Source organism: Humulus lupulus, unplaced genomic scaffold (assembly GCF_963169125.1).
Source record: "Humulus lupulus unplaced genomic scaffold, drHumLupu1.1 SCAFFOLD_444, whole genome shotgun sequence".
In the NCBI taxonomy this organism is placed as follows: Eukaryota; Viridiplantae; Streptophyta; class Magnoliopsida; order Rosales; family Cannabaceae; genus Humulus; species Humulus lupulus.
This window is the reverse complement of record NW_026908862.1, coordinates 23,384-34,495: the sequence shown is the minus strand read 5'-3', so window position 1 is coordinate 34,495 and position 11,112 is coordinate 23,384. Positions and strand designations below refer to the sequence as shown.

The following is an 11,112-nucleotide window of genomic DNA, read 5'->3' as shown; positions in this document are numbered from 1 at the left end:
ATTCGCTGCTTGTTAGTGACCACGGTATTAACCCCTCAAGGAAACGAAATATATGAGTTTTTAAAGATTTAAAACAAAAAATACAAACTTTTGAGCCGTAGGTGGATTTTTAAAGGGAAAAAAAAAATGATGTTTTCAGGGGTGCAACACGAGGACTTCCCAGGAGGTCACCCATCCTAGTACTACTCTCGCCCAAGCACGCTTAACTGCGGAGTTCTGATGGGATCCGGTGCATTAGTGCTGGTATGATCGCACCCGGAATGTTTGTTCCGCAATATTCATTTATAGCGAGCGCGTGTGTCCTCCCTTTTCTCCCCCGGATTGACTAGGAACTTCTTATTCGCTGCTTGTTAGTGACCACGGTATTAACCCCTCAAGGAAAACGAAATAAATGAGTTTTTAAAGATTTAAAACAAAAAATACAAACTTTTGAGCCGTAGGTGGATTTTTAAAGGGAAAAAAAAAATGATGTCTTCAGGGGTGCAACACGAGGACTTCCCAGGAGGTCACCCATCCTAGTACTACTCTCGCCCAAGCACGCTTAACTGCGGAGTTCTGATGGGATCCGGTGCATTAGTGCTGGTATGATCGCACCCGGAATGTTTGGTCCGCAATATTCATTTATAGCGAGCGCGTGTGTCCTCCCTTTTCTCCCCCGGATTGACTAGGAACTTCTTATTCGCTGCTTGTTAGTGACCACGGTATTAACCCCTCAAGGAAAACGAAATAAATGAGTTTTTAAAGATTTAAAACAAAAAATACAAACTTTTGAGCCGTAGGTGGATTTTTAAAGGGAAAAAAAAATGATGTCTTCAGGGGTGCAACACGAGGACTTCCCAGGAGGTCACCCATCCTAGTACTACTCTCGCCCAAGCACGCTTAACTGCGGAGTTCTGATGGGATCCGGTGCATTAGTGCTGGTATGATCGCACCCGGAATGTTTGGTCCGCAATATTCATTTATAGCGAGCGCGTGTGTCCTCCCTTTTCTCCCCCGGATTGACTAGGAACTTCTTATTCGCTGCTTGTTAGTGACCACGGTATTAACCCCTCAAGGAAAACGAAATAAATGAGTTTTTAAAGATTTAAAACAAAAAATACAAACTTTTGAGCCGTAGGTGGATTTTTAAAGGGAAAAAAAATGATATGTTTTCAGGGGTGCAACACGAGGACTTCCCAGGAGGTCACCCATCCTAGTACTACTCTCGCCCAAGCACGCTTAACTGCGGAGTTCTGATGGGATCCGGTGCATTAGTGCTGGTATGATCGCACCCGGAATGTTTGGTCCGCAATATTCATTTATAGCGAGCGCGTGTGTCCTCCCTTTTCTCCCCCGGATTGACTAGGAACTTCTTATTCGCTGCTTGTTAGTGACCACGGTATTAACCCCTCAAGGAAAACGAAATAAATGAGTTTTTAAAGATTTAAAACAAAAAATACAAACTTTTGAGCCGTAGGTGGATTTTTAAAGGGAAAAAAAAATGATGTTTTCAGGGGTGCAACACGAGGACTTCCCAGGAGGTCACCCATCCTAGTACTACTCTCGCCCAAGCACGCTTAACTGCGGAGTTCTGATGGGATCCGGTGCATTAGTGCTGGTATGATCGCACCCGGAATGTTTGTTCCGCAATATTCATTTATAGCGAGCGCGTGTGTCCTCCCTTTTCTCCCCCAGATTGACTAGGAACTTCTTATTCGCTGCTTGTTAGTGACCACGGTATTAACCCCTCAAGGAAAACGAAATAAATGAGTTTTTAAAGATTTAAAACAAAAAATACAAACTTTTGAGCCGTAGGTGGATTTTAAAGGGAAAAAAAAAATGATGTTTTCAGGGGTGCAACACGAGGACTTCCCAGGAGGTCACCCATCCTAGTACTACTCTCTCCCAAGCACGCTTAACTGCGAAGTTCTGATGGGATCCGGTGCATTAGTGCTGGTATGATCGCACCCGGAATGTTTGGTCCGCAATATTCATTTATAGCGAGCGCGTGTGTCCTCCCTTTTCTCCCCCGGATTGACTAGGAACTTCTTATTCGCTGCTTGTTAGTGACCACGGTATTAATCCCTCAAGGAAAACGAAATAAATGAGTTTTTAAAGATTTAAAACAAAAAATACAAACTTTTGAGCCGTAGGTGGATTTTTAAAGGGAAAAAAAAAATGATGTCTTCAGGGGTGCAACACGAGGACTTCCCAGGAGGTCACCCATCCTAGTACTACTCTCGCCCAAGCACGCTTAACTGCGGAGTTCTGATGGGATCCGGTGCATTAGTGCTGGTATGATCGCACCCGGAATGTTTGTTCCGCAATATTCATTTATAGCGAGCGCGTGTGTCCTCCCTTTTCTCCCCCGGATTGACTAGGAACTTCTTATTCGCTGCTTGTTAGTGACCACGGTATTAACCCCTCAAGGAAAACGAAATAAATGAGTTTTTAAAGATTTAAAACAAAAAATACAAACTTTTGAGCCGTAGGTGGATTTTTAAAGGGAAAAAAAAAATGATGTTTTCAGGGGTGCAACACGAGAACTTCCCAGGAGGTCACCCATCCTAGTACTACTCTCGCCCAAGCACGCTTAACTGCGGAGTTCTGATGGGATCCGGTGCATTAGTGCTGGTATGATCGCACCCGGAATGTTTGGTCCGCAATATTCATTTATAGCGAGCGCGTGTGTCCTCCCTTTTCTCCCCCGGATTGACTAGGAACTTCTTATTCGCTGCTTGTTAGTGACCACGGTATTAACCCTCAAGGAAAACGAAATAAATGAGTTTTTAAAGATTTAAAACAAAAAATACAAACTTTTGAGCCGTAGGTGGATTTTTAAAGGGAAAAAAAAAATGATGTTTTCAGGGGTGCAACACGAGGACTTCCCAGGAGGTCACCCATCCTAGTACTACTCTCGCCCAAGCACGCTTAACTGCGGAGTTCTGATGGGATCCGGTGCATTAGTGCTGGTATGATCGCACCCGGAATGTTTGGTCCGCAATATTCATTTATAGCGAGCGCGTGTGTCCTCCCTTTTCTCCCCCGGATTGACTAGGAACTTCTTATTCGCTGCTTGTTAGTGACCACGGTATTAACCCCTCAAGGAAAACGAAATAAATGAGTTTTTAAAGATTTAAAACAAAAAATACAAACTTTTGAGCCGTAGGTGGATTTTTAAAGGGAAAAAAAAATGATGTTTTCAGGGGTGCAACACGAGGACTTCCCAGGAGGTCACCCATCCTAGTACTACTCTCGCCCAAGCACGCTTAACTGCGGAGTTCTGATGGGATCCGGTGCATTAGTGCTGGTATGATCGCACCCGGAATGTTTGGTCCGCAATATTCATTTATAGCGAGCGCGTGTGTCCTCCCTTTTCTCCCCCGGATTGACTAGGAACTTCTTATTCGCTGCTTGTTAGTGACCACGGTATTAACCCCTCAAGGAAAACGAAATATATGAGTTTTTAAAGATTTAAAACAAAAAATACAAACTTTTGAGCCGTAGGTGGATTTTTAAAGGGAAAAAAAAATGATGTTTTCAAGGGTGCAACACGAGGACTTCCCAGGAGGTCACCCATCCTAGTACTACTCTCGCCCAAGCACGCTTAACTGCGGAGTTCTGATGGGATCCGGTGCATTAGTGCTGGTATGATCGCACCCGGAATGTTTGTTCCGCAATATTCATTTATAGCGAGCGCGTGTGTCCTCCCTTTTCTCCCCCGGATTGACTAGGAACTTCTTATTCGCTGCTTGTTAGTGACCACGGTATTAACCCCTCAAGGAAAACGAAATAAATGAGTTTTTAAAGATTTAAAACAAAAAATACAAACTTTTGAGCCGTAGGTGGATTTTTAAAGGGAAAAAAAAATGATGTTTTCAGGGGTGCAACACGAGGACTTCCCAGGAGGTCACCCATCCTAGTACTACTCTCGCCCAAGCACGCTTAACTGCGGAGTTCTGATGGGATCCGGTGCATTAGTGCTGGTATGATCGCACCCGGAATGTTTGTTCCGCAATATTCATTTATAGCGAGCGCGTGTGTCCTCCCTTTTCTCCCCCGGATTGACTAGGAACTTCTTATTCGCTGCTTGTTAGTGACCACGGTATTAACCCCTCAAGGAAAACGAAATAAATGAGTTTTTAAAGATTTAAAACAAAAAATACAAACTTTTGAGCCGTAGGTGGATTTTTAAAGGGAAAAAAAAAATGATGTCTTCAGGGGTGCAACACGAGGACTTCCCAGGAGGTCACCCATCCTAGTACTACTCTCGCCCAAGCACGCTTAACTGCGGAGTTCTGATGGGATCCGGTGCATTAGTGCTGGTATGATCGCACCCGGAATGTTTGTTCCGCAATATTCATTTATAGCGAGCGCGTGTGTCCTCCCTTTTCTCCCCCGGATTGACTAGGAACTTCTTATTCGCTGCTTGTTAGTGACCACGGTATTAACCCCTCAAGGAAAACGAAATAAATGAGTTTTTAAAGATTTAAAACAAAAAATACAAACTTTTGAGCCGTAGGTGGATTTTTAAAGGGAAAAAAAAAATGATGTTTTCAGGGGTGCAACACGAGGACTTCCCAGGAGGTCACCCATCCTAGTACTACTCTCGCCCAAGCACGCTTAACTGCGGAGTTCTGATGGGATCCGGTGCATTAGTGCTGGTATGATCGCACCCGGAATGTTTGGTCCGCAATATTCATTTATAGCGAGCGCGTGTGTCCTCCCTTTTCTCCCCCGGATTGACTAGGAACTTCTTATTCGCTGCTTGTTAGTGACCACGGTATTAACCCCTCAAGGAAAACGAAATAAATGAGTTTTTAAAGATTTAAAACAAAAAATACAAACTTTTGAGCCGTAGGTGGATTTTTAAAGGGAAAAAAAAAATGATGTCTTCAGGGGTGCAACACGAGGACTTCCCAGGAGGTCACCCATCCTAGTACTACTCTCGCCCAAGCACGCTTAACTGCGGAGTTCTGATGGGATCCGGTGCATTAGTGCTGGTATGATCGCACCCGGAATGTTTGGTCCGCAATATTCATTTATAGCGAGCGCGTGTGTCCTCCCTTTTCTCCCCCGGATTGACTAGGAACTTCTTATTCGCTGCTTGTTAGTGACCACGGTATTAATCCCTCAAGGAAAACGAAATAAATGAGTTTTTAAAGATTTATAACAAAAAATACAAACTTTTGAGCCGTAGGTGGATTTTTAAAGGGAAAAAAAAAATGATGTTTTCAGGGGTGCAACACGAGGACTTCCCAGGAGGTCACCCATCCTAGTACTACTCTCGCCCAAGCACGCTTAACTGCGGAGTTCTGATGGGATCCGGTGCATTAGTGCTGGTATGATCGCACCCGGAATGTTTGTTCCGCAATATTCATTTATAGCGAGCGCGTGTGTCCTCCCTTTTCTCCCCCGGATTGACTAGGAACTTCTTATTCGCTGCTTGTTAGTGACCACGGTATTAATCCCTCAAGGAAAACGAAATAAATGAGTTTTTAAAGATTTAAAACAAAAAATACAAACTTTTGAGCCGTAGGTGGATTTTTAAAGGGAAAAAAAAAAATGATGTCTTCAGGGGTGCAACACGAGGACTTCCCAGGAGGTCACCCATCCTAGTACTACTCTCGCCCAAGCACGCTTAACTGCGGAGTTCTGATGGGATCCGGTGCATTAGTGCTGGTATGATCGCACCCGGAATGTTTGGTCCGCAATATTCATTTATAGCGAGCGCGTGTGTCCTCCCTTTTCTCCCCCGGATTGACTAGGAACTTCTTATTCGCTGCTTGTTAGTGACCACGGTATTAATCCCTCAAGGAAAACGAAATAAATGAGTTTTTAAAGATTTATAACAAAAAATACAAACTTTTGAGCCGTAGGTGGATTTTTAAAGGGAAAAAAAAAAATGATGTCTTCAGGGGTGCAACACGAGGACTTCCCAGGAGGTCACCCATCCTAGTACTACTCTCGCCCAAGCACGCTTAACTGCGGAGTTCTGATGGGATCCGGTGCATTAGTGCTGGTATGATCGCACCCGGAATGTTTGTTCCGCAATATTCATTTATAGCGAGCGCGTGTGTCCTCCCTTTTCTCCCCCGGATTGACTAGGAACTTCTTATTCGCTGCTTGTTAGTGACCACGGTATTAATCCCTCAAGGAAAACGAAATAAATGAGTTTTTAAAGATTTAAAAAAAAAAATACAAACTTTTGAGCCGTAGGTGGATTTTTAAAGGGAAAAAAAAAATGATGTCTTCAGGGGTGCAACACGAGGACTTCCCAGGAGGTCACCCATCCTAGTACTACTCTCGCCCAAGCACGCTTAACTGCGGAGTTCTGATGGGATCCGGTGCATTAGTGCTGGTATGATCGCACCCGGAATGTTTGTTCCGCAATATTCATTTATAGCGAGCGCGTGTGTCCTCCCTTTTCTCCCCCGGATTGACTAGGAACTTCTTATTCGCTGCTTGTTAGTGACCACGGTATTAACCCCTCAAGGAAAACGAAATAAATGAGTTTTTAAAGATTTAAAACAAAAAATACAAACTTTTGAGCCGTAGGTGGATTTTTAAAGGGAAAAAAAAAATGATGTTTTCAGGGGTGCAACACGAGGACTTCCCAGGAGGTCACCCATCCTAGTACTACTCTCGCCCAAGCACGCTTAACTGCGGAGTTCTGATGGGATCCGGTGCATTAGTGCTGGTATGATCGCACCCGGAATGTTTGTTCCGCAATATTCATTTATAGCGAGCGCGTGTGTCCTCCCTTTTCTCCCCCGGATTGACTAGGAACTTCTTATTCGCTGCTTGTTAGTGACCACGGTATTAACCCCTCAAGGAAAACGAAATAAATGAGTTTTTAAAGATTTAAAACAAAAAATACAAACTTTTGAGCCGTAGGTGGATTTTTAAAGGGAAAAAAAAAATGATGTCTTCAGGGGTGCAACACGAGGACTTCCCAGGAGGTCACCCATCCTAGTACTACTCTCGCCCAAGCACGCTTAACTGCGGAGTTCTGATGGGATCCGGTGCATTAGTGCTGGTATGATCGCACCCGGAATGTTTGTTCCGCAATATTCATTTATAGCGAGCGCGTGTGTCCTCCCTTTTCTCCCCCGGATTGACTAGGAACTTCTTATTCGCTGCTTGTTAGTGACCACGGTATTAACCCCTCAAGGAAAACGAAATAAATGAGTTTTTAAAGATTTAAAACAAAAAATACAAACTTTTGAGCCGTAGGTGGATTTTTAAAGGGAAAAAAAAAATGATGTTTTCAGGGGTGCAACACGAGGACTTCCCAGGAGGTCACCCATCCTAGTACTACTCTCGCCCAAGCACGCTTAACTGCGGAGTTCTGATGGGATCCGGTGCATTAGTGCTGGTATGATCGCACCCGGAATGTTTGGTCCGCAATATTCATTTATAGCGAGCGCGTGTGTCCTCCCTTTTCTCCCCCGGATTGACTAGGAACTTCTTATTCGCTGCTTGTTAGTGACCACGGTATTAACCCCTCAAGGAAAACGAAATAAATGAGTTTTTAAAGATTTAAAACAAAAAATACAAACTTTTGAGCCGTAGGTGGATTTTTAAAGGGAAAAAAAAAATGATGTCTTCAGGGGTGCAACACGAGGACTTCCCAGGAGGTCACCCATCCTAGTACTACTCTCGCCCAAGCACGCTTAACTGCGGAGTTCTGATGGGATCCGGTGCATTAGTGCTGGTATGATCGCACCCGGAATGTTTGGTCCGCAATATTCATTTATAGCGAGCGCGTGTGTCCTCCCTTTTCTCCCCCGGATTGACTAGGAACTTCTTATTCGCTGCTTGTTAGTGACCACGGTATTAATCCCTCAAGGAAAACGAAATAAATGAGTTTTTAAAGATTTATAACAAAAAATACAAACTTTTGAGCCGTAGGTGGATTTTTAAAGGGAAAAAAAAAATGATGTTTTCAGGGGTGCAACACGAGGACTTCCCAGGAGGTCACCCATCCTAGTACTACTCTCGCCCAAGCACGCTTAACTGCGGAGTTCTGATGGGATCCGGTGCATTAGTGCTGGTATGATCGCACCCGGAATGTTTGTTCCGCAATATTCATTTATAGCGAGCGCGTGTGTCCTCCCTTTTCTCCCCCGGATTGACTAGGAACTTCTTATTCGCTGCTTGTTAGTGACCACGGTATTAATCCCTCAAGGAAAACGAAATAAATGAGTTTTTAAAGATTTAAAACAAAAAATACAAACTTTTGAGCCGTAGGTGGATTTTTAAAGGGAAAAAAAAAAATGATGTCTTCAGGGGTGCAACACGAGGACTTCCCAGGAGGTCACCCATCCTAGTACTACTCTCGCCCAAGCACGCTTAACTGCGGAGTTCTGATGGGATCCGGTGCATTAGTGCTGGTATGATCGCACCCGGAATGTTTGGTCCGCAATATTCATTTATAGCGAGCGCGTGTGTCCTCCCTTTTCTCCCCCGGATTGACTAGGAACTTCTTATTCGCTGCTTGTTAGTGACCACGGTATTAATCCCTCAAGGAAAACGAAATAAATGAGTTTTTAAAGATTTATAACAAAAAATACAAACTTTTGAGCCGTAGGTGGATTTTTAAAGGGAAAAAAAAAAATGATGTCTTCAGGGGTGCAACACGAGGACTTCCCAGGAGGTCACCCATCCTAGTACTACTCTCGCCCAAGCACGCTTAACTGCGGAGTTCTGATGGGATCCGGTGCATTAGTGCTGGTATGATCGCACCCGGAATGTTTGTTCCGCAATATTCATTTATAGCGAGCGCGTGTGTCCTCCCTTTTCTCCCCCGGATTGACTAGGAACTTCTTATTCGCTGCTTGTTAGTGACCACGGTATTAACCCCTCAAGGAAAACGAAATAAATGAGTTTTTAAAGATTTAAAACAAAAAATACAAACTTTTGAGCCGTAGGTGGATTTTTAAAGGGAAAAAAAAATGATGTTTTCAGGGGTGCAACACGAGGACTTCCCAGGAGGTCACCCATCCTAGTACTACTCTCGCCCAAGCACGCTTAACTGCGGAGTTCTGATGGGATCCGGTGCATTAGTGCTGGTATGATCGCACCCGGAATGTTTGGTCCGCAATATTCATTTATAGCGAGCGCGTGTGTCCTCCCTTTTCTCCCCCGGATTGACTAGGAACTTCTTATTCGCTGCTTGTTAGTGACCACGGTATTAACCCCTCAAGGAAAACGAAATAAATGAGTTTTTAAAGATTTAAAACAAAAAATACAAACTTTTGAGCCGTAGGTGGATTTTTAAAGGGAAAAAAAAAATGATGTTTTCAGGGGTGCAACACGAGGACTTCCCAGGAGGTCACCCATCCTAGTACTACTCTCGCCCAAGCACGCTTAACTGCGGAGTTCTGATGGGATCCGGTGCATTAGTGCTGGTATGATCGCACCCGGAATGTTTGGTCCGCAATATTCATTTATAGCGAGCGCGTGTGTCCTCCCTTTTCTCCCCCGGATTGACTAGGAACTTCTTATTCGCTGCTTGTTAGTGACCACGGTATTAACCCCTCAAGGAAAACGAAATAAATGAGTTTTTAAAGATTTAAAACAAAAAATACAAACTTTTGAGCCGTAGGTGGATTTTTAAAGGGAAAAAAAAATGATGTTTTCAGGGGTGCAACACGAGGACTTCCCAGGAGGTCACCCATCCTAGTACTACTCTCGCCCAAGCACGCTTAACTGCGGAGTTCTGATGGGATCCGGTGCATTAGTGCTGGTATGATCGCACCCGGAATGTTTGGTCCGCAATATTCATTTATAGCGAGCGCGTGTGTCCTCCCTTTTCTCCCCCGGATTGACTAGGAACTTCTTATTCGCTGCTTGTTAGTGACCACGGTATTAACCCCTCAAGGAAAACGAAATATATGAGTTTTTAAAGATTTAAAACAAAAAATACAAACTTTTGAGCCGTAGGTGGATTTTTAAAGGGAAAAAAAAAATGATGTTTTCAGGGGTGCAACACGAGGACTTCCCAGGAGGTCACCCATCCTAGTACTACTCTCGCCCAAGCACGCTTAACTGCGGAGTTCTGATGGGATCCGGTGCATTAGTGCTGGTATGATCGCACCCGGAATGTTTGTTCCGCAATATTCATTTATAGCCAACTCGTTTGTCCTCCCTTTTCTCCCCCGGATTGACTAGGAACTTCTTATTCGCTGCTTGTTAGTGACCACGGTATTAACCCCTCAAGGAAAACGAAATAAATGAGTTTTTAAAGATTTAAAACAAAAAATACAAACTTTTGAGCCGTAGGTGGATTTTTAAAGGGAAAAAACAAATGATGTTTTCAGGGGTGCAACACGAGGACTTCCCAGGAGGTCACCCATCCTAGTACTACTCTCGCCCAAGCACGCTTAACTGCGGAGTTCTGATGGGATCCGGTGCATTAGTGCTGGTATGATCGCACCCGGAATGTTTGTTCCGCAATATTCATTTATAGCGAGCGCGTGTGTCCTCCCTTTTCTCCCCCGGATTGACTAGGAACTTCTTATTCGCTGCTTGTTAGTGACCACGGTATTAACCCCTCAAGGAAAACGAAATAAATGAGTTTTTAAAGATTTAAAACAAAAAATACAAACTTTTGAGCCGTAGGTGGATTTTTAAAGGGAAAAAAAAAATGATGTTTTCAGGGGTGCAACACGAGGACTTCCCAGGAGGTCACCCATCCTAGTACTACTCTCGCCCAAGCACGCTTAACTGCGGAGTTCTGATGGGATCCGGTGCATTAGTGCTGGTATGATCGCACCCGGAATGTTTGGTCCGCAATATTCATTTATAGCGAGCGCGTGTGTCCTCCCTTTTCTCCCCCGGATTGACTAGGAACTTCTTATTCGCTGCTTGTTAGTGACCACGGTATTAATCCCTCAAGGAAAACGAAATAAATGAGTTTTTAAAGATTTAAAACAAAAAATACAAACTTTTGAGCCGTAGGTGGATTTTTAAAGGGAAAAAAAAAAATGATGTCTTCAGGGGTGCAACACGAGGACTTCCCAGGAGGTCACCCATCCTAGTACTACTCTCGCCCAAGCACGCTTAACTGCGGAGTTCTGATGGGATCCGGTGCATTAGTGCTGGTATGATCGCACCCGGAATGTTTGG

The 11,112-nt window shown here is 44.1% G+C and overlaps 33 non-coding genes across 33 annotated transcripts; all 33 read right to left on the bottom strand.

The window, feature by feature from the left end:
* Positions 1-138: 138 nt before the first annotated feature.
* Positions 139-257, bottom strand: LOC133812480 (5S ribosomal RNA). Its single transcript, XR_009883923.1, has one exon. It is a non-coding gene; the product is annotated as a 5S ribosomal RNA (ribosomal RNA).
* Positions 258-477: 220 nt separating this feature from the next.
* Positions 478-596, bottom strand: LOC133812477 (5S ribosomal RNA). Its single transcript, XR_009883921.1, has one exon. It is a non-coding gene; the product is annotated as a 5S ribosomal RNA (ribosomal RNA).
* A 219-nt stretch (positions 597-815) lies between these two features.
* LOC133812476 (5S ribosomal RNA) lies at positions 816-934 on the bottom strand. The gene has a single exon (XR_009883920.1). It is a non-coding gene; the product is annotated as a 5S ribosomal RNA (ribosomal RNA).
* Positions 935-1,154: 220 nt separating this feature from the next.
* LOC133812475 (5S ribosomal RNA) lies at positions 1,155-1,273 on the bottom strand. The gene has a single exon (XR_009883919.1). It is a non-coding gene; the product is annotated as a 5S ribosomal RNA (ribosomal RNA).
* Positions 1,274-1,492: 219 nt separating this feature from the next.
* Positions 1,493-1,611, bottom strand: LOC133812474 (5S ribosomal RNA). The gene has a single exon (XR_009883918.1). It is a non-coding gene; the product is annotated as a 5S ribosomal RNA (ribosomal RNA).
* Positions 1,612-1,830: 219 nt separating this feature from the next.
* Positions 1,831-1,949, bottom strand: LOC133812485 (5S ribosomal RNA). The gene has a single exon (XR_009883928.1). It is a non-coding gene; the product is annotated as a 5S ribosomal RNA (ribosomal RNA).
* Positions 1,950-2,169: 220 nt separating this feature from the next.
* On the bottom strand, positions 2,170-2,288 carry LOC133812473 (5S ribosomal RNA). Its single transcript, XR_009883917.1, has one exon. It is a non-coding gene; the product is annotated as a 5S ribosomal RNA (ribosomal RNA).
* Positions 2,289-2,508: 220 nt separating this feature from the next.
* On the bottom strand, positions 2,509-2,627 carry LOC133812425 (5S ribosomal RNA). The gene has a single exon (XR_009883872.1). It is a non-coding gene; the product is annotated as a 5S ribosomal RNA (ribosomal RNA).
* Positions 2,628-2,846: 219 nt separating this feature from the next.
* Positions 2,847-2,965, bottom strand: LOC133812472 (5S ribosomal RNA). Its single transcript, XR_009883916.1, has one exon. It is a non-coding gene; the product is annotated as a 5S ribosomal RNA (ribosomal RNA).
* A 219-nt stretch (positions 2,966-3,184) lies between these two features.
* On the bottom strand, positions 3,185-3,303 carry LOC133812471 (5S ribosomal RNA). The gene has a single exon (XR_009883915.1). It is a non-coding gene; the product is annotated as a 5S ribosomal RNA (ribosomal RNA).
* A 219-nt stretch (positions 3,304-3,522) lies between these two features.
* LOC133812481 (5S ribosomal RNA) lies at positions 3,523-3,641 on the bottom strand. Its single transcript, XR_009883924.1, has one exon. It is a non-coding gene; the product is annotated as a 5S ribosomal RNA (ribosomal RNA).
* Positions 3,642-3,860: 219 nt separating this feature from the next.
* LOC133812470 (5S ribosomal RNA) lies at positions 3,861-3,979 on the bottom strand. The gene has a single exon (XR_009883914.1). It is a non-coding gene; the product is annotated as a 5S ribosomal RNA (ribosomal RNA).
* Positions 3,980-4,199: 220 nt separating this feature from the next.
* On the bottom strand, positions 4,200-4,318 carry LOC133812469 (5S ribosomal RNA). Its single transcript, XR_009883913.1, has one exon. It is a non-coding gene; the product is annotated as a 5S ribosomal RNA (ribosomal RNA).
* A 220-nt stretch (positions 4,319-4,538) lies between these two features.
* Positions 4,539-4,657, bottom strand: LOC133812468 (5S ribosomal RNA). The gene has a single exon (XR_009883912.1). It is a non-coding gene; the product is annotated as a 5S ribosomal RNA (ribosomal RNA).
* Positions 4,658-4,877: 220 nt separating this feature from the next.
* On the bottom strand, positions 4,878-4,996 carry LOC133812466 (5S ribosomal RNA). Its single transcript, XR_009883910.1, has one exon. It is a non-coding gene; the product is annotated as a 5S ribosomal RNA (ribosomal RNA).
* A 220-nt stretch (positions 4,997-5,216) lies between these two features.
* On the bottom strand, positions 5,217-5,335 carry LOC133812465 (5S ribosomal RNA). The gene has a single exon (XR_009883909.1). It is a non-coding gene; the product is annotated as a 5S ribosomal RNA (ribosomal RNA).
* A 221-nt stretch (positions 5,336-5,556) lies between these two features.
* LOC133812464 (5S ribosomal RNA) lies at positions 5,557-5,675 on the bottom strand. The gene has a single exon (XR_009883908.1). It is a non-coding gene; the product is annotated as a 5S ribosomal RNA (ribosomal RNA).
* A 221-nt stretch (positions 5,676-5,896) lies between these two features.
* Positions 5,897-6,015, bottom strand: LOC133812462 (5S ribosomal RNA). The gene has a single exon (XR_009883907.1). It is a non-coding gene; the product is annotated as a 5S ribosomal RNA (ribosomal RNA).
* A 220-nt stretch (positions 6,016-6,235) lies between these two features.
* Positions 6,236-6,354, bottom strand: LOC133812461 (5S ribosomal RNA). The gene has a single exon (XR_009883906.1). It is a non-coding gene; the product is annotated as a 5S ribosomal RNA (ribosomal RNA).
* A 220-nt stretch (positions 6,355-6,574) lies between these two features.
* LOC133812460 (5S ribosomal RNA) lies at positions 6,575-6,693 on the bottom strand. The gene has a single exon (XR_009883905.1). It is a non-coding gene; the product is annotated as a 5S ribosomal RNA (ribosomal RNA).
* A 220-nt stretch (positions 6,694-6,913) lies between these two features.
* LOC133812459 (5S ribosomal RNA) lies at positions 6,914-7,032 on the bottom strand. Its single transcript, XR_009883904.1, has one exon. It is a non-coding gene; the product is annotated as a 5S ribosomal RNA (ribosomal RNA).
* A 220-nt stretch (positions 7,033-7,252) lies between these two features.
* On the bottom strand, positions 7,253-7,371 carry LOC133812458 (5S ribosomal RNA). The gene has a single exon (XR_009883903.1). It is a non-coding gene; the product is annotated as a 5S ribosomal RNA (ribosomal RNA).
* A 220-nt stretch (positions 7,372-7,591) lies between these two features.
* On the bottom strand, positions 7,592-7,710 carry LOC133812457 (5S ribosomal RNA). Its single transcript, XR_009883902.1, has one exon. It is a non-coding gene; the product is annotated as a 5S ribosomal RNA (ribosomal RNA).
* Positions 7,711-7,930: 220 nt separating this feature from the next.
* LOC133812456 (5S ribosomal RNA) lies at positions 7,931-8,049 on the bottom strand. Its single transcript, XR_009883901.1, has one exon. It is a non-coding gene; the product is annotated as a 5S ribosomal RNA (ribosomal RNA).
* A 221-nt stretch (positions 8,050-8,270) lies between these two features.
* On the bottom strand, positions 8,271-8,389 carry LOC133812454 (5S ribosomal RNA). The gene has a single exon (XR_009883899.1). It is a non-coding gene; the product is annotated as a 5S ribosomal RNA (ribosomal RNA).
* Positions 8,390-8,610: 221 nt separating this feature from the next.
* Positions 8,611-8,729, bottom strand: LOC133812453 (5S ribosomal RNA). The gene has a single exon (XR_009883898.1). It is a non-coding gene; the product is annotated as a 5S ribosomal RNA (ribosomal RNA).
* A 219-nt stretch (positions 8,730-8,948) lies between these two features.
* Positions 8,949-9,067, bottom strand: LOC133812452 (5S ribosomal RNA). Its single transcript, XR_009883897.1, has one exon. It is a non-coding gene; the product is annotated as a 5S ribosomal RNA (ribosomal RNA).
* A 220-nt stretch (positions 9,068-9,287) lies between these two features.
* On the bottom strand, positions 9,288-9,406 carry LOC133812451 (5S ribosomal RNA). Its single transcript, XR_009883896.1, has one exon. It is a non-coding gene; the product is annotated as a 5S ribosomal RNA (ribosomal RNA).
* A 219-nt stretch (positions 9,407-9,625) lies between these two features.
* LOC133812450 (5S ribosomal RNA) lies at positions 9,626-9,744 on the bottom strand. The gene has a single exon (XR_009883895.1). It is a non-coding gene; the product is annotated as a 5S ribosomal RNA (ribosomal RNA).
* A 220-nt stretch (positions 9,745-9,964) lies between these two features.
* LOC133812449 (5S ribosomal RNA) lies at positions 9,965-10,083 on the bottom strand. Its single transcript, XR_009883894.1, has one exon. It is a non-coding gene; the product is annotated as a 5S ribosomal RNA (ribosomal RNA).
* A 220-nt stretch (positions 10,084-10,303) lies between these two features.
* Positions 10,304-10,422, bottom strand: LOC133812448 (5S ribosomal RNA). Its single transcript, XR_009883893.1, has one exon. It is a non-coding gene; the product is annotated as a 5S ribosomal RNA (ribosomal RNA).
* Positions 10,423-10,642: 220 nt separating this feature from the next.
* Positions 10,643-10,761, bottom strand: LOC133812446 (5S ribosomal RNA). Its single transcript, XR_009883892.1, has one exon. It is a non-coding gene; the product is annotated as a 5S ribosomal RNA (ribosomal RNA).
* A 221-nt stretch (positions 10,762-10,982) lies between these two features.
* On the bottom strand, positions 10,983-11,101 carry LOC133812445 (5S ribosomal RNA). The gene has a single exon (XR_009883891.1). It is a non-coding gene; the product is annotated as a 5S ribosomal RNA (ribosomal RNA).
* Positions 11,102-11,112: the final 11 nt, after the last annotated feature.